This window comes from Oryctolagus cuniculus, chromosome 18 (assembly GCF_964237555.1).
Source record: "Oryctolagus cuniculus chromosome 18, mOryCun1.1, whole genome shotgun sequence".
Lineage (NCBI taxonomy): Eukaryota > Metazoa > Chordata > Mammalia > Lagomorpha > Leporidae > Oryctolagus > Oryctolagus cuniculus.
The window spans coordinates 39371281-39390917 of record NC_091449.1 but is presented as its reverse complement, the minus strand read 5'-3'; the positions used below and the strand labels follow the sequence as shown (position 1 = coordinate 39390917).

General features: G+C 47.5%; 1 protein-coding gene across 1 annotated transcript in view; it reads right to left on the bottom strand.

Annotated features, from left to right (window-relative positions):
* Positions 1-19637, bottom strand: part of LOC138846674 (uncharacterized) — a 36537-nt gene that overhangs the window by 13613 nt on the left and 3287 nt on the right. The gene's annotated exons all lie outside the window — the stretch shown is intronic.

Below are 19637 nucleotides of genomic sequence, written 5' to 3'. Positions count from 1 at the left end.
ACTCCTTGTCCAGCTCGAACTCCTGCACACGGTGGGATGCAGCAGGGAGGGCTGAAGTCACGGGTTCCCTTCTACCCACCTGGGAAAAGTGGATGGAGTCCTGGACTCTTGAACTCAATCTGGCCCAGTCCTGGCCATTGTGTACTGGCTAATGGGAGCGCTCTCTCTCTCTCTCTCTCTCTCTTTGTGTCTCTGTCTCTGTTTCTGTCTCTCTCTCTCTCTCCTGCTCTGAAATAAATGTTTTAAAAGACACTTATGCAAGACTTTTAAGGACAATGTGTCAATAAGAGTAAGAAGGGAAGAAACCACATCCATATTTCTATTTTAAAACTGATTTTAGGGGCTGGTGAGATTGCTCACTTGGTTAATACTCCGCCTGCAGAGCTGGCATCCCATATGGGCGATGAGTTCTAGTCCCGGTTTCTCCTCCTCCAGTCCAGCTCTCCACTGTGGCCCGGGAAGGCAGTGGAGGATGGCCCAGGTGCTTGGGCTCTGCACCCTCATGGGAGACCAGGAGAAGCACCTGGCTCCTGGCTTCGGATTGGTGTGGTGCGCCATCTGTGGCGGCCATTTTGGGTGTGAACCAACTGAAGGAAGACCTTTCTCTCTGTCTCTCTCTCTCACTGTCTAACTCTGCCTGTCAAATTAAAAAAACAGATTTTATTTATTTACCTGAGAGGTAGAATTAGAGGGGGGAGGAAAGTGTAGGAGAGAGAGAGATAGAGAAAGAGAGAGGGAGAGGGAGAGAAAGAGAGAGGTCTTCCACCTACTGGTTCACTCCCCCAGATGGCCACAATGGTTGGAGATGGACAGATCTGAAGTCAGGAACCAGGAGCTTATTCTAGGTCTCCTACACAGGTGCTGGGACCCAAGCACTTGGGCCATCTTCTAGTGCTTTCCCAGGCCATAGCAGAGAGCTGGGTCAGAAGAGGAGCAGCCGGGACACGAACCTGAGCCATATGGGATGTCAGTGTGCCTGGCAGAAGCTTAGCCCTCTACAGCACAGCACTGGCCTTGTACATTTCTTATTATTTCACACTTCATCCTTGGGGATGCAGTCTCCCTCTTTGTGTTTGCTAGTTCCTTCCTCGTACTTGGTGGTGCTAGGGTTTGGACGGATGACTCACCAAGATAAGACACAACCGTGACCTTTCCTTCCAGACAGGAAATTCTATCCAACCCTGGCTCAGGAGGGTCCACGGGCCCTGAGCAGTGTCCAGAGAGCAGAAACCCCAGTGCTCCCTGCTTCCTTCAGCCTCTGCTTGGCAGCAGGAGCGTGGTGCTGCCACCTGGTGGACAAGGACCGCATTCTATCTTAACCCGCTTCCTCCATGGATGCTGAGGTGCCCTCTTCTGCAGGGCAGAGAAGAGAGAGGTTGTAGAGGTGGATTCATTGGGATGCCTTCCCTTGTCCAATCTGGCAGGGGCCACCACCGAACGCAAACACACACACACACTCAGGATGCTGGGCTAACAAGGCTTAAGGCCAACGACGGGCTTCGGGTGGCCGTGCAGAAACCTAGGGGCTCCAACAGAGGAACTTGGGGATTGTGCCCAGAGAACTGGGCTGCCATGAACTTGCCTATCTCCAGTGCCGGGATCTCCGGTGTTCAGCAGAAGCCTCGTCTGTGTTCTGCTCTAAACTTCCTGATAGCTGCTGATGTGGACTTCTCCGAGCTGGCCCTCGGGCCATCACCCTCTCCCTTTCAGCCTTTAAACATACAAGGGTGTTAATTGCATTGATATTTAACAATACCTCCTGTCTATGGATGTAGCCATCTCTTTGCTGCCTTGTATTGAGAGTGTTTTTCTGAGGGTGTGTGTCTGGCCTGGGGGTTAAGGCATGTTTAGCACAGTGGGTAAAGCCACTGCCTGCAGTGCCAGCATCCTATATGGGTACCAGTTTGAGTCCCAACTGCTTCACTTCAGATCGAGCTCTCTGCTATGGCCAGGGAAAGCAGTATAAGGTTGCCCTAGACTTCTGGCCCCTGTGCTCTCATGGGAGACCCAAAAGAAGCTCCTGGTTCCCTGCTTCGAATTGTTGCATCTCTAGTCATGTGCCCTTGGGGAGTGAACCAGAAGATGGAGGATTTCTCTCTCTCTCTCCTCTCTTTCTCTCTCTCTCTCTCTCTCTCTCTGCCCCCCCCAGCCTCTAAACTAAATGTTTAAAAATAAATAAATAAAAATCAGGCCTGTGTCAGGTATGGAGCACCAGGCTTCAAGGCCCAGGTGCACTCCTGACTGCAGCTTCCTGCTAACACACATCCTAGAAGGATGATGATGCCCAAAGAGCTTGGTCCCTACCACTCACACGGAGACCTGAACTCAGCTCCCAGCTCTAGGCTTTGGTCTGTTGTAGGCATCTGGGGATGAAACAGTGGATAGGATCACTCTCTCTCAGAAACATAAATTTAAAAAAAAAATAAAGGAAGAATTCCAGGATGCGTGTCTCTTCCCCAAAGGGTGGCAGAGCTGAGGTCTCAGGGCCTCAGAGTGAGTGGTGTCCTTCCCTGAGGAGTCAGTCCGGGAGCCCCAGTCCCCTTGAAATTCAGCCCTAGAGAAGGGACGGGGGTGGAATACCACAGTGAAAGCAGACGGCCAAACCTGCCCTCACTTTCAGTGGATTTTATAAAATAAAAATACATCCAGATCTCAGGGACAGAATCCTCCCCAGTCTCTTGTCTGATAGGAGATACAAGTGTCGTAAAACGAGGTATGTGGGTGACAGGAGAACCATTCTGACCAGAATCTCTGTTTTGCACACAGCAGACTGGTCATAGGGAAACCGCTCACTTCAGAAAGCCTGCAGCATCTTACGGCTGCCCCAGACAGCACTCACTGTGCCATCACCAGGTGCTCGGCACGAGAGCCATCTTTATTGTTCTGCACACCTATTTCCTCCAAGAGGAGAACAACTTTGAAATAAAATGCAAAGCAGACGTAGGAATTGGCTGTGACACTGGGACAGTCCATGACACAGAGAGAACACGGCTGAAGCAGAGACGCAGGGGTGAGGGTGGGCACTTGGACGTGATTTTGCATCAAGGATGTTTGGGGTGGTGGCTTCTATGGTGGCGACATCACTTCTGCTTCCCACCTGGTGAGTGTGGCTCCTTGGACTTACAAGGTTGTGGCCCAGAGTCACCCTCCAATTCCTACAAAAACCTCAAGACACAAAGGATAGCCATTTTTAAAAATACAAGTACTTGTGGCACCAGCTGAGGAAGGATCTACAAAAGGGTGGGACTGGATGTCCAGAAAACTCCAAGTTCTGGGGACAGAAGGCTGGCATGGTCTGCTCCATAGCTCATTGGACAAAAGGTCGCTTGGGACAGTCCTGCTGGAAGCATCGTGCCACCTCCATGCAGAATCCAGCACAAGACAGGGCTGGATGGGACCTTTGATCATCTGACACAATCTCTGATGTTCCACAGACCCATGAGCTCAAGGAGATGAAGCCCCTTCCCCAAGGCACCCAGCTGGGCAGCCACAGACCCAGAGCTGTGCAGCTCCTGATGCTGTGCTGTTTGCACTACACCTCACACCCTCTGTTCCTCCTCATCCCTGACTTTCCAGGGAAATGAGCAAACAAATGAGATGAGTTCCATGGGCTTTTCTTTTTTATCTAAGAAATGACTTCTTCGGTAAGATGCTTCAGTCTCCCAATGCCAAGGTCAGAATACCCATATTAGGGCAAGAGATTGGCTCCATCCTGGGCGTGAAGGCAGCTCTGGGACTGTAGGTCAGCAGGGAATTTGACAAAAGCCAGCAGCTCCCCCCCCCTTTGTCTCATTTGCATGCAGAATGGAGGCAGGCAGGGTGGGTGCTGGACACCTAGATGGGGACTGCACACTGGCATGATGGTCTGAAACTGATACCGTACACTTCACAAAAATAACAGTTCTAGATCGAGGTCTCCCACATGGATGCTTGAGGTCCAAGCACTTGGGCCATCTTCCACTGCTTTCCCAGAGCATTAGTAGGGAACTGGATCAGAAGTGGATCTGCTGGGACACAAACCAGAGCTCACATGGGATGCAGATGTTGCCAGCAGTGGAATAACTGATGAGCCGCAGCACCAGACACTAATAGGAGCATTGACGCCAGGATTATGGAGGTTGAGAATTCCCAGGGTAAGACTCTGCAAGCTGGAGACCCTGGGTGTCGCTCCCCCTCTTCGTGGAGGAACGACACAGGACCCTGCGCTGTTCTTTCGTCTGCTCGGCCCTCCCCGGGTTTGCTACTGGTTCTTCCCGGGTTGGCTGCCGATCCTTCCACCTCCGTGGAAGGGCGGCTCCCCCTGCCACTTTCCCCACTTCCGCGGGGGAGCGGCACACCGCCGGCCAGCTCTCTCGGGGGCTGCTCAGATGTTATCCGGATGTTCCCTTAGATGTTCCTGATGCATGTTGTCTCTCTCCTCCTTTATAGTCCTCTTCCACCAATCCCAACTCTGCTACCCACACGCCGAGTACACTGCTCTCCTCCAATCAGGAGCAGGATCAGCTCCTGCAGGTTATTGGTCAAACTGGAGGCAGCTGCGTAGAAGCTGTTTACTCCTCTCCCAGCACCATATTGTGGGAGAGCAGATGCATAGAATAAGTCTTAATACCAGTAACTTAGTCTAGTCCGAGTTGCTCCCAACACTGGGATCACAATGGCATGGCTCAGTCCCAGCAGGGAGGACTCACAGCCAAGGAAACCAATGGCACAGCTCCAAGTCTGAGACTGAAACATTGAAACCCCGGGGGCCCCTGCTGTGGCTCTGAATTCAAATGGTAGAGAACCCTGGCTCTTGAGGCCCAAGGACAGGGGAGAGTGTCCCTGCTCCAGGAGAGAAAGCACATCGCCTGTCCCAGCTGGGTAATCGCCTCCTGCACACGTTGTCAGTCAGTCTTCTACCTCTTAGTCCACCTACTCCCATGCCAATTTCCTTTGGAAATGTCCTCCCAGACAATGCAGAGAGAAGGCGTTGCCAGTTCTTAGGGACTCCTTAATCTAGTCAAGTTGACCCATCACAGCTGGCTGAAACCTAGTTTACTAAAGTTAACAGGAGGAGGGGAGGAGTGGGGGCCAATCCTGGGACCCAGAGTTTCTCCAGGACCAGGAAGGCCCAGAGGAGGGGCCCTGAGGGTGGTGCCAGGATGGGGAGGAGCCAGTGTCTGTGGCTGGGATTGCTCTGTGGTTTCCAGGACGCAGGCTTCCACCACCTTTTGTCATTGCCTCACTCTTTTTGACAAAAAGAACTTTTCTCAAAGAAAATTAATACAATACAGTTGCAGAAAGCTTTGAAAATACAGGAAATATGAAGAAGAAGCTGCATGTACTCATAATGTTCACATTCATAATTTCACTGAGGCATCCACAATCTACTTTTTTTCTATATTTCCAGCTAATAAATGTTCATACCTCACATATAAATTAAAAATAAATTTTATATTACATATTTGTTTAGAGAATAATATGGCACAGCTCACTACGCTAATCCTCCACCTGCGGCTCCGGTACTCGGGTTCTAGTCCCTGTTGGGGCACCGGATTCTGTCCCGGTTGCTCCTCTTCCACTCCAGCTCTCTGCTGTGGCCCTGGAGGGCAGTGGAGGATGGCCAAATGTTTGGGCCCTGTACCCGCATGGGAGACCAGCAGGAAGCACCTGGCTCCTGGCTTCAGATTGGCGCAGTGCGCCAGCCATGGTGGCCACCTGAGGGGTGAACCAACCGAAGGTAGACCTTTTCTCTGTCTCTGTCTCTCTCTCTCTCTCTCTCACTGTCTAACTCTGCTTGTACAAAATAAAAAAAGGAAAGGATATTTATTTAAAATCCATCAAGAACAACCATTACGGGCAGTCATGGTAGCTCAGTGAACTAAACCATTGCTTGTGGTGCTAGCATCATGTATCAGTTTGCCGGTTCCTGTCCCAGCTGCTCTGTTTTTGATCTAGCTTCCTGCCACTGTGCCAGGGAGAGCAGTGGATGATTTCCCAAGTGCTTTGGCCCCTGCCACTTACATGGGAGATCCAGATGGAGTTCCAGGCTCCTGGCTTTAGGCTGACCAAGCCCTGGCTATTGTGGTTATTGTGGCCATTTGGGAAGTGAACCAGCAGCTAGAAGTTTCTCTCTCTTTCTCTCTTCTCTCTCTCTCCCTTGCTCTCTCTCTTTTTCTCTCATCTATCTCTGTGTCTATGTCTATCTCATCTGTCTTTCTCTCTCTGAATCTCTGCCTTTCAAATAAATAAACCTTTAAAAACATCCATTATTCCCTGGAATGGGTACATTAATTCTTACCAGTCCTACCCTCATGGATATTTAGACTGATTGCTCAGAGTCTGCTTATAGTCTGATGCTACAAATAACATTACTCTCACATTGTGTACATAAATCTTTAACCACATCTCTAGTAATTTTCTTAACATTGCTTATTGGTTTTCAGAAGAGAAGTTACTTGATTAGAACCTAAGAACATTTCAAGGCAGTTGATACACATTGCAGAATCGCTATACAGATTATCAGTATAATTCCTTAATTCAATTTCTCACCTGGAATACTTAGATGAAAAATAAAAATAAAGCACACAGCTTTACATGTTAATTTGCAGATATCTGATTACTAGTTCAACCCTGGTCTCTGCTTCTCTAGCTCCAGATGGGTATGACGAAATGTGTGCCCTGTGTTCCATTTAAGGGTTGTTTTAGGATTGCAGGGATTTTATAATTTTAATAATTTCAGGCAAAAAAATTTACAAATAAATAGTTTTGGCAGCATACTGCTAAAATAAGTCCTCACATTTGAAAAGGATCCTTTCTCTATGGTTAGGTTCCGAGTTCACTGATGAAACCATTAGTGGTAGAGGCAAGGTTAAGCCCTCCTTTCAGCAAGTTTCTCTGATCTTACCCTGCTGTGTACCAAGCTGGTGTGGACCTGGGAAAGCTCACTTGTTCCATTCAGCAGCTCTTGCTAACGTGGGGCAGAGTGGTGGAGGTGAGGAGGTGACTATAAAATTATTCCACACCTTCATGTTGATTTTAACCCTGTTGATGTTGTCACATCCATTTGCACAGGAATGTTTACTGATAGGAAGACATGGTTATAGTATGTAATAAAATAACATATACACCATCAGCCCCTTGTACATACAGAACAGAAATATGTACTAAAACTTCCAGGTGGTGTTCTCTGAGTGGTGGAATTATGAATGAGTCTCTGTTCTTTTCGGCTATCACAGTTCTGAGTTCATTACTGTCCCAGGGGGAACATAAATTCCCCACCAGCCTGACTGAGGCTGATCCTTCTCTCCTAGGGGCTCTCCCCTGAGCAATGAGTTGCTGGAGGACAGGGGTGGGGAACGACCACCCGGTGGGTCTATAATCTGAGGAAATCATTACGTCTGACTCTGCCAAGCAACCACAGGAAGAATTAGAATTTCGATAAATCTCTAGAAAAGGCTAGCTTGTGAGTTGATAATTGTGTTGTCCCACAAATGATGTTAAAACTATCCAAATGGCACTGGGCAGACAAAAATTTCCCCACCCTTGCTGAGGAAGAAACACTAGGGTATGACGTGGCAGCCCTGGGGGTGAGGCGGGCAGGTGGGCACAGAAGACTGAGCAAGGTAGGCTGGCTGCATGCTCACTGATGAGTGCTCAGACAGTGATGCTCCTAGTGCAGACCTATTCATGAGGATCTTGCTAAATACAGGTGTTGGCTCACTAGGTGTGGAATAAGGGCTAAGCGTACATTTTTTTTGACAGGCAAGGTTAGACATGAGAGAGAGACAGAGAGAAAGGTCTTCCTTTTTCTGTTGGTTCACCACCAAGTGGCCGCTATGGCCAGTGTGTTGTGGACGGTGCACTGCTGATCCGAAGCCAGGAGCTAGGTGCTTCCTCCCGGTCTGCCATGGGAGTGCAGGGCCCAAGGACCTGGGCCATCCTCCACTGCCTTCACGGGCCACGGGAGAGAGCTGGACTGGAAGAGGGGCAACCAGGACAGAATCCGGCGCCCCAACCGGGACAAGAATCTGGGGTGACGGCGCCGCAGGCAGAGGATTAGCCTAGTGAGCCACAGTGCTGGCCATAAGAGTGTATTTCTAACAAGCTCCCAAGTGGTGTCGATGCTGCTGGCTCATGGACTACATGTTCAATAGCAAAGACTTGTCTTTGATGTCCCCAGAGGGTGCTTCAGAAGAGGAGACCCAACTCAGCCAAATGGTGATGAAATTCTGGGCCAACTTTGCTCGGAATGGGTGAGGCTGGTGACCAGGATGGAGCAGGGTGGGAGGGTCGGAAGCTCATACCTATAGAGGGGTAGTGTCTAAGGTTTGGGTGATCAGATTCCTGACTCTGTTACAAGGGAATAACTCCAAAACGAAAGGCATTGAACGAGATGGTGAGCCCCTCATATCTTGCAGATGTGAGAGTGAGGGGGCCTCTAAGGGCCTCAGAGGGGTTTTGGTACTGCGGAGAAGCTTAAAGGAATTTCTATTTTTTTCTGTTCCCAGCAACCCCAATAGGGAGGGGCTGCCCCATTGGCCAAAATATGATCAGAAGGAAGGGTATCTGAAGACTGGTGCCATCACACAAGCAGCCCAGAGCTGAAAGACGAGGAGTGGCTTTCTGGACAGAACTACTGGCCAAGCAGGTGTTGGAGAAATCACCCTAGACAGAACACGTGGAGTGGGAAGTGTGAGACCCAGCCAGCCTCAGGAATATGAAGGAACCAGGAGGCATTTGCAGGTCAAAGAGGCATCTGATTGTGGAGGCTGGAGATTGTTCTGGTGCAAAGAGGCAGAGGCCAGGGGAAGAAATGTACTTGTGACGGCAGTGGGGTGAATAAATACTCACGGGGGACCGCATCAGTGTCTTTGTCTAGGACTGGAGGTTGGTCCATCATCCAAGAGACTGAGGGGTGAAGAGAGAGCCACTGTCAATAGGTAAGTGACTACGCTGTTGTTGATGTGTTCACTGGACTAGCAGCGTGCAGGAGGCAGGGCCCTTGAGGTATTAGGTAGACGCTGGACACAAACCAGTCTCTGGGCCACCGAGGATTTATGCAATAGGCAATGGGCATTCCTCTCCTGTCTTCCAGAGTGAGACGTGTGAATCATCAGTGTGGAGTGCTTCTGTAAGGATTGGGGCTGGTGACTGCCAAAGTGTTCCGATGCTGCTGATGCCCACGTCCCCTAATGTAGTGCCTATGGGTTCAAGTCCTGTCTTCCAACCCTGCTTCCTGGGGATGGGCACCCTGAGTGGTTATGGTTCACATACATGGGTCCCTGCCACCCTTGCCAGGAACACGGTGGGCTTTGTGGGCTTATATGCCACGCCCAGCTCTGTGGGCACTCGGGGACTGACCCAGCGGATGAAGATCTCTCTCCATCTGTCCTCTCCTATCTCTCACTGCCTCTGCCTTTCAAATAAAAGAACCAAAACATCATGAAGGCAGAGGGAGACACCAGCATGTTTGCTTTCCATTGTATTTTCTGTGAACAAATGTTTACTCAAGTCCTTAAGCCAAACAAAAATTTTGCCTGCAATTATGTACTTGAAAAACAGAGGCAGACAGTCACACACACACACACACACAAACACACACACACACGCAGAGTGGGTGGGGAGGGAGATCTTCCCATGGTCACCATTTTCCCAGGCATTTTGTTTTGGACACGGGTTTTTTTTCTTGTCTACTGTTTTCTTTGCCCTGAGACAGGAGCTCGGCTGTTTAGGAAGCAGCCCAAGTGAAATGGCCCCAAGGTTCAGCATGGAAGACCTGGGTCCTCAGGAGGGTGCTGCTGTATGTTTGTTTTCTGATAGCTCTCACTGCCACACTGGAAGGAGTAGGACGTGCCTCAACAAACTTACTGTGTCCCTGAGTGTGGCAGGGAGAGGAGGGTCCAGCGTTGTGGTGTAGTGTGTAAGGTTACCACCTGCAATGCTGGCATCCCATATGGGTATCTGTGTCTGGCTGCTTCACTTCTGATCCAGCTCCCTGCGATGGCCTGGGAAAGCAGTGGAAGAGGCCCAAGTGCTTGCACTCCTGCCACCCACACGGGAGACCTGGACGGAACTCCTGGCTCCTGGCTTTGGCCTGGTCAGTCCTGTGTGTTGTGGCCATTTGGGGAGTAAACCAGGGGAAGGAAAGTCTGTCTGTCTCTCCCTCTCTGTCTTTGCCTCTTCCTCTCTCTATGTAGCTCAGAATTTAAAAAAAAAAAAAAAAGAAAGAAAGGAAAAATAGATAGTGAGAGAAGCCAGTCCCTCTGTCACAACTGACAGTCAAACCTTTGCAGTCTGGCTTTGGGGAAAGAGTGCCATCGATGGATCCCTGAGTAATGATTCTCTCACAGCCTGTAAAAGGCAGCCCAGCCCCAGGCTGTTGTCCCACAGTTGATGTGGATGGGAAGTTTTTGGTTTTGTTTATGTTTTTAAAGATATATGGATTTGTTTGAAATGCAGAGTTACAGAGAGGCAGAGAGAGAAAGAAAAAGAAAGAGGGAAGTTTTCCATCTGCTGGTTCACTCTCCAGATGGCCCCAGTGCCTGGAATTGTGCAGATCGGAAGCCAGGAGTCAGAGCTTCTTCCAAGTCTCCCACAAGTTGCAGGGGCCTAAGGACTTGGGCCATCTTGTACTGCTTTCCCAGGCCACAGCAGAGAGCTGGATGGGAAGTGGAGCAGCCAGACTGGAACTATAGCCCATATGGGATGCAGGCAGTGCAGCGGTGGCTCCAGCCCCAGTGAGAGGTTCTGAACGTCCATCCAACCCTCCCATCAGAGCAGCTACTTCCAGGTGATTAATTGAGAAGTGGAACCATTGAACCCCATGGCCATAAGACTCCTGCTTCACCTCTTTCTTATGAAAGTGATTCCTTGATTAAGGAATTGTTCTCTGGGGTCTATGACCACCACTGGGTCTTCTGAAAGCATCACAGGAAGGAAAAGAAATCTCTGTACCTGGGAAGATGGCGGAATAGAGAGGGAGGGAGCACAGCGAATCTCCACTAAGGGAAGGTTCAAAGAGGGATGAAAATTTGTAGTTTTTAAGCCCTTCCTCAAACTGGGGTATTAGGGTGGACACGCGTGGAGGACGCGGACGCCTGAGACTCAGGACACCAGCAGGAGCGTGTACGCACCAGCGCTGGAAGCCGAGGTGAGACAGGGCACTAGCCCAGCACCGCGGCACAGCTGCCGCCGCCCCTCCCCCAACACACCCTGGGACGGACACTGAGACATGCACGACTGAGTGGGGGAGGAAATAGAAAAATGGAACAGAGTGAGTGGCGCTGGCGGAGAGAGTGCACGATTCAGGGACACTAACTGAGAGACTGAGTAAGCCAGTATCTCTTGGTGCCTCCCCGGAGCTCCAGCGGGCGGGAAGCAGCCATTTTGTTTGTTTACATTCGGGCTTAAAGGAGAGCTATCTTTGCCTCCACACTAACCTTCGGAGGCGGAGCCCAAAGGTGGAGCTGAGGGTGCTCGAGGGAGGGCAGCCCAAAGTCCTGAGACCCGACTACTCAAGTTACTGAATAGCGCCTCCTGGCGGGGAAAAAGCACAGGATCCAGAGCTGCAGTGGGCAGAGAGCAGCCACCCTGTCTGTTTACCTGCGGGCTGTGTAGAGCAGCCTGGTTACACTGGATATTGGTAGAGACTCACAGCAGCCTATAGTAGAGGGAAATCAACCCGAAAAATCACCCAGACGGAATGCCAAAAAACAAAACCAAAAACCAAAAAAATATAGAAGATAATATAAATTTGCCAATGGAGCAGGCTAAACCAACCATAACAGAGGCAGAAGAAGAAGTTGAAAACATGCCAGAAAAAGAATTCAGAAAATTAATAATCAGAATACTTAGAAATAATGAGAAACAGTGTCAAGAGCTGAATGAAAATCCCAAGGATTAGAGATCTTAAAGAGAAGCCAGAATGAGATACTAGAACTGAAAAACTCAATTGACCATATAAAAAACACCGTGGAATCCCTCGGAAATCGAACAGATGAAATAGAAGACCGAATATCAGAATTCGAAGACAAACTTCCAGAAATAATACAGTCAGTTCAATCGCAGGAAGAAGAAATTAAAAAATTAAAAAACACGGTCGGAGACCTACAAGATTCAATCAAACGGTGTAATGTTCGGATAATAGGAGTCCCTGAGGGGGTGGAAAGAGAGAATGGATTAGACGGTGTCTTCAACGAAATAATATCAGAAAACTTTAAACAAAGGCAGCTGGATAACAACACACAAATACAACAGATAGCCAGGACTCCGAACAGAGTAGACCAGAAGAGAAATTCACCACGACACATTGTGGCAACACTCAGTTCAGTGACACACAAAGAACAAATCCTAAAATGTGCCAGAGAAAAGCGACAAATCACATTCAGGGGTAAGTCAATCAGACTCACCCCAGACTTCTCATTGCAAACACTACAGGCAAGGAGACAATGGCATGATATATTTCAAGTTTTAAAAGACAAACAATGCCAACCTAGAATACTATATCCTGCAAAGCTATCATTTATGAATGAAGGGGAAATAAAGATCTTCCACGACAAACAGAAACTGAAAGAATTTGCATCCACGCGTCCAACCCTACAACACTTGCTCAAAGACGTGCTGCACACAGAAATACAAAAACAAGAACTTCACTGCAAAAAAAAAAAAAGCGAATGTAGAATAACCCACAAATAAAGTTCAAAATACATAAACAGCTCGTTTCAGGAAACATGAAGGGAAAAAGACAGTACTTAACAGTAATCACATTGAATGTGAATGGTCTTAATTCCACGACAAAGAGGCACAGACTAGCGGATTGGATAAAACAAGAGGATCCAACTATATGCTGCCTTCAGGAGACACACCTCATCAGCAAAGATGCACGCAGACTGAAAGTGAAAGGATGGAAAAAGATACTCCAAGCTAATGGAAATCAAAAAAGAGCTGGTGTGGCCATCCTAATATCAGACAAAATAGACTTTAACATAAAAACTATTGAAAGAGACAGAGAAGGGCACTATATAATGATTAAAGGATCTATCCAACAGGAAGACATTACTATTATAAATGTATACGCACCTAATTACAGGGCGCCTGGCTACCTGAAAGAATTACTAAAGGATTTAAAGGGAGATATAGACTCAAATACAATAGTAGCAGGGGACTTCAACACCCCACTCTCACCAATGGACAGATCAACCAGACAGAAATTCAACAAGGAAACAACTGAGCTAATTGACGCCATAGACCAAATAGACCTAATAGATATCTTCAGAACCCTCCACCCCACAGACACAGAGTTCACGTATTTCTCCCCAGTACATGGAACATTCTCTAGGATTGACCATATACTAGGCCATAAAGGGAGCCTCAACAAGTTCAAAAAAATTGAAACCATACCATGCAGCTTCTCAGACCATAGTGCAGTGAAACTTGAAATCAACAACCCAAGAATCTCTACACCATATGCAAATATATGGAGAATGGACAACATGATCCTAAATGAACAGTGGGTCATCGAAGAAATTAAAAGAGAAATCAAAAGATTTCTAGAAACAAATGAAAATGATAACACAACCTATCAAAACCTGTGGGACACAGCAAAAGCAGCGCTAAGAGGAAAGTTTATAGCAATTAGTGCCTACATCAAGAAGCTGGAAAGGAACCAAACAAATGAACTCTCCATGCACCTCAAGGAACTAGAAAAACAGCAGCAAATCAAGCCCAAATCCAAAAGGAGGAAAGAAATACTAAAGATCAGAGAAGAAATAAACAGAATTGAAACCAAAAAAACAATACAAAAGATCAACAAAACCAGGAGCTGGTTCTTTGAAAAAATAAACAAAATTGACACACCATTGGCCCAACTAACCAAAAAAAGGAGAGAGAAGACCCAAATCTGTAAAATCAAAGATAGTAATGGAAATGTAACAACTGACACAATAGAAATAAAAAGAATCATCAGAAACTACTACAAAGAGATGTATGCTAACAAATTGGGGAACCTGGAAGAAATGGATAGATTCCTGGACAAATGCAACCTTCCTAAACTGAGCCGTGAAGATATAGAAAATCTAAACAGACCCATAACCATGGAAGAAATTGAATCAGTAATAAACGCACTACCAAAAAAGAAGAGCCCAGGACCGGATGGCTTCACTGCCGAATTTTACCAGGCATTTAGAGAACAACTAACCCCAGTTCTTCTCAAATTATTTCAAACGATTGAAAGAGAGGGAATCCTCCCAAATTCCTTCTACGAAGCCAATATCACCTTAATTCCTAAGCCCAGAAAAGACACAACAGAGAAGAAAACTACAGACCTATCTCCCTGATGAACATAGATGCAAAAATACGCAATAAAATTCTGGCAAACCGAATCCAACTACACATCAGGAAGATCATTCACCCGGACCAAGTGGGATTTATCCCTGGTATGCAGGGATGGTTCAATATTCGAAAGTCAATCAACGTAATCCAGCACATTAACAAATTGAGAAACAAAAATCATATGGTTATCTCAATAGATGCAGAGAAAGCATTTGACAAAATACAACACCCCTTCATGATGAAAACCCTAAGCAAATTGGGGTTAGAAGGAACATTCCTCAACACAATTAAGGCAATCTATGATAAACCAAAGGCCAGCATCATATTGAATGGGGAAAAGTTGGAGGCATTTCCATTGAGAACTGGCACCAGACAGGGATGCCCACTCTCACCATTGCTATTCAATATAGTCCTAGAAGTCTTAGCCAGAGCCATCAGGCAAGAAAAAGAAATTAAAGGGATACAAATGGGAAAGGAGGAAGTCAAACTATCCCTGTTTGCAGATGACATGATACTATATATAGAGGACCCAATAAACTCCTATAAGAGGCTACTGAAACTCATAGAAGAGTTTGGTAAAGTAGCAGGATACAAAGTCAACGCTCAGAAATCAACAGCCTTTGTATACACAGACAATGCCAGGGCCGAGGAAGAACTACTAAGATCAATCCCATTCACAATAGCCACAAAAACAATAAAGTACCTTGGAATAAATTTAACCAAGGAGGTCAAAGACCTCTATGATGAAAATTACAAAACACTAAAGAAAGAAATAGAAGACGACACAAAAAAATGGAAAAACCTACCATGCTCATGGATTGGAAGAATCAATATCATCAAAATGTCCATTCTCCCAAAAGCAATTTACAAGTTCAATGCAATACCAATCAAAATACCAAAGTCATTCTTCAAAGACCTAGAAAAAACGATGCTGAAATTCATATGGAGAAACAGGAGACCCAGAATAGCTAAAGCAATCCTTTACAATAAAAACAAGGCCGGAGGCATCACAATTCCAGACTTCAAAGCATACTACAGGGCAGTTATAATCAAAACAGCCTGGTACTGGTACAAAAACAGATGGATAGACCAATGGAACAGAATAGAAACACCGGAGATCAATCCAAACATCTATAACCAACTCATATTTGACAAAGGACCTAAAACCAACCCCTGGAACAAGGACAGCCTCTTCAACAAATGGTGCTGGGAAAACTGGATGTCCACATGCCGCAGTATGAAGCAAGACCCCTACCTTACACCTTATACAAAAATCCACTCAACATGGATCAAAGAACTAGAGTTGCGCCACGACACCATGAAACTAATTGAGAGCATAGGGGAAACCCTCCAAGATATCGGAATAGGCGAAGAATTCCTGGAGAAGACCCCACAGGCACGGATAATCAAAGATAAAATAAACAAATGGGATTACCTAAAATTGAAGAGTTTCTTAACAGCAAAGGAAACAGTCAGGAAAGCGAAGAGGCAACCAACAGAATGGGAGATGTTATTTGCAAACTACACAACAGATAAAGGATTAACAACTAGAATCTACACAATGATCAAAAAACACCACAGAATCAAAACAAACAACCCAATAAAAAAATGGGCCAAGGACCTTAACAGGCATTTTTCAAAAGAGGAAATCCAAATGGCCAACAGGCACATGAAAAAATGCTCAGGATCCCTAGCCATCAGGGAAATGCAGATCAAAACCACAATGAGATACCACCTCACTCCGGTTAGATTGGCTTACATACAGAAATCAACCAACAACAGATGCTGGCGAGGATGTGGAGAAAAGGGGACACTAATCCACTGTTGGTGGGAATGCAAGCTGGTAAAGCCACTATGGAAGACAGTCTGGAGAGTTCTCAGAAACCTGAACATAGCACTACCACAGGACCCAGCCATCCCACTCCTTGGAATATACCCAAATGGAATTAAAGGGGTGAAAAAAGCCATTTGCACCTCAATATTTGTTGCAGCTCAATTCACAATAGCTAAGACATGGAATCAACCTAAATGTCCATCAACGGATGACTGGATAAAGAAACTATGGGATATGTACTCTATGGAACACTATACAGCAGTAAAAAACAACGAAATCCGGGCATTCACAACAAAATGGAGGAAGCTGGAAAACATCATGCTGAGTGAAATAAGCCAGTCCAAAAGGGATAAATATCACATGTTCTCCCTGATCGATGGCAACTAAACGAGCACCTAAAATGATACCCATTGAAGTGAAATGGACACTATGAGAGACAATGACATGAGCAGCCCTTGTCTAGACTGTTGAGGAAAAACTTACTATTTTGTTCCTTTAGTATTTTTGTTGTTGTTGTTGTTGTTGCTCGGTATGCTCTACACAAGACCACTGGTTGAACTCTGTAATCAATGCACAACCATTCTTAAGCGTTTAAAAATTCACAGAAAATTGATCTCTGTGGAACATGGGAGTGGGAATAAGAGAGGGAGGAGATATATAGGACGGCACATACTCACTCAGACCTACCTCCAATGGTGGATCTGGAAATGTGCCAGGGGATTTCAACTCAATCTTACCAAGGAGGCAGGTACCAATGCCAGCACACTTGGTAAAGAGACAAATATAAATACACAACTGATCCAAAAGACAGGGTAAGTGTCGAAGAGATTACACAAATAAGACCAGTGTAAGCAAATAATGAAAGATAGAATCAAAAGGGTTGAGAATGATCCTGCGGGGGAAGCAGGTCACACAGCAGACTCATAGAATGGCAAATGCCCAAAACAGCACTCCTGCCTCAGAATCAACCCTTGGGACATTCGGATCTGACTAAAAGGTCCATGAGAGTCTCGCAGGCATGGAAAGCCATGACATGGTGGCAAAAAACAATCTAAATGAAGGATCCTGGTGAACAACACTCCAGCAGAAGGATCAGGCCATCAAGGAGAGAGGTGCCTTTCTCTGAAGGGAGGAAGGAACCTCCACTGTGATATGGCCTTGACTAAACAAATTCAGAGTTGGTGAACTCAAGGGGCTTCCATAGCCTAGACAGCTCATAGCAAGAGTCTCGGGTGATTGCTGACGTCATAAATAAGAGTGCCAATTGTTAAATCAACAACGGGAGTCACTGGGTTCATGCTCCCCTCTCAGGATCTCTGTCCTTAATATGTTTATCTATGAAACTCAAATACAACACTACTAGTCGAACAATACCCTATACCTGGTTCGGTTGTGTGAGTGCAACCTGTTGAAATCCCTGCTTAGTATATACTAAATTGATCTTCGGTATATGAAGGTAACCGAAAATGAAACGTGATGAAGGGGGGGGAGGGGAGAGGAAGTGGGTGAGGGGAGGGCCACGGGAGGGAGGGAGGTCGGGGGGAAGCCACAACAATGCAAAAGATGCATTTTATATTCTACTTAAAACTATTGGTTGAGCTCTGTAATTAATACACAATTACTCTTAGGTGTTTAATTAATGCTATAACTAGTACTCAAATAGTATTTTGCACTTTATGTTTCTGTGTGGGAGCAAAATGTGGTAATCTTTACTTAACATACGCTAAATTGATCTTCTGTATATAAAGATAATTGAAAATTAATTCTGATGTGAAGGGGAAGGGGAAAGGGAGTGGGAGAGGGGAGCGTTGTGGATGGGAGGGAAGACACGGGGGTGGGGGGAGGAGGCTATTGTGGTCCAGAAGCTGTACTTTGGAAATTTATGCTCATTAAATAAATAAAAAAAAAAGAAATCTCTGTACCTGTACCTGTACCTGTCGCTGTGGCTGTGTCTGTATCCACATGTGTGTGTGTGTGTCTCTATCTAAGCTGAATCTCTCTATCTATACACCTTTGTCTACCTGTATATCTGTATCCATTTCTGTATCTAAATCTCTGTCTCTCTGTATATCTGTGTTTGTACACACACGTATATCTGTATTCCCGTCCAGATCCACAGTTGTGTATCCATGACCACACCCGTATCCTCAGCTGTCTGTAGATCTACCCAGAATCTATTCCCGTGAGGACTAATCGCTGCTGCTTCCATGATGCACACCAGCTTTCCAGCAAGCGGCCAGGGAGGGGCCCTGGAGGCAGAGCATCCACCAGCAGGCCCAGGGCCTGATCCCCCACCCAGGACAGAAGAACCCTGTGTCAGGGACCAGGATTGGGCATGAAGGGGTACAGGCAGGGGCTGGCTGCAAGAAGCCTCCATTCCAGGGGAGGGGGTGGCCCTGCGCTGTGCCGCACACAGGAGTCACAGCAGGGGCAGGGGATCATCTGGGGATCGGGACTGCTGACCACATGGACAGTGAGGGCCAGGGGGAGAAGGAGTCAGGGCACGGGGACCAGCAGGGCTTCAGGTGCTCGCTGCTGCCAACAAGTCCTCCTGAGCATCCAACAAGACCAGGAGCCGCCTGCTCCCTCCTCACTGCAGTGCTGCTGCTCAGGATCCCAGGGCTCACACAGGGCTGGGAGAGCAGCTGCTCCTGGAGCAGGCTCCCCACGCCCTCTGCCCACCCTGGATGCAGCCATCTGGCTCCCCCATTCCCCAGGCAGGGAGCAGATGAAATAGGTGCAGTCCAGGGTGTGCTCTGAGGGAACAGCGATGACAGGGCCATGGGCATTGGGAACTGGACTGACCCTTGCCCTCAATCATGGCCTACCCTAATATGGTAATATAGACAAGAAAGCTGGCTTCCCACACAGGGCCATGTTGGCCTCTGCTTTCATCTCCAGAGAGCACAAGTGAGCACTTGTGGCCCTGAGCCCTTTGTAGGACACCCAGTGACATGAGCCCAAGTCCAGGTTGGAGTTACACATGTAGTCCAGCCTTTCCCACACCTGGATCCTGGAAGGTCCCTGTACTTCCAGACACACACTTAGGAGTGAACCTGAACCACCAGGGTGGCGCTGTGGCCTTAAGGTGAGCTGGGTTCAGCTCCCTTTTGTGAGGCAGAGAGTTGAAGAAGGAGCTGGTGAAGTTGGGAGGTCAAGGGCCAGTGGGCAGCCGGAGCCCAGGCAGGGAGCCCACCCAGGGGATGGTCCCCCGGCTCATTCCTAGAGCACGAACGTGTGCCCTTACCCTGTTCCCTGTCTCAAGAGCACGCCCGTGCCCCAGATGAGGCTGCCGAAGAATGGAGGCTGACCCCAACAGGAGAGTGCCCACCTGGCTGCGCAGCAGGTGTCTGCACTTAGCCCCCAGGGTCGATGTCCAGGGCCACCCAGAGGGGACGCCAATGCTCCTTGACTTTCTCAGGAGACTGACCTACTGGTCCTAGGTCTGTGTTCTCTGAAGGCCTCTCTGGCCAGTCCCAGTTTCAGGTCTGGA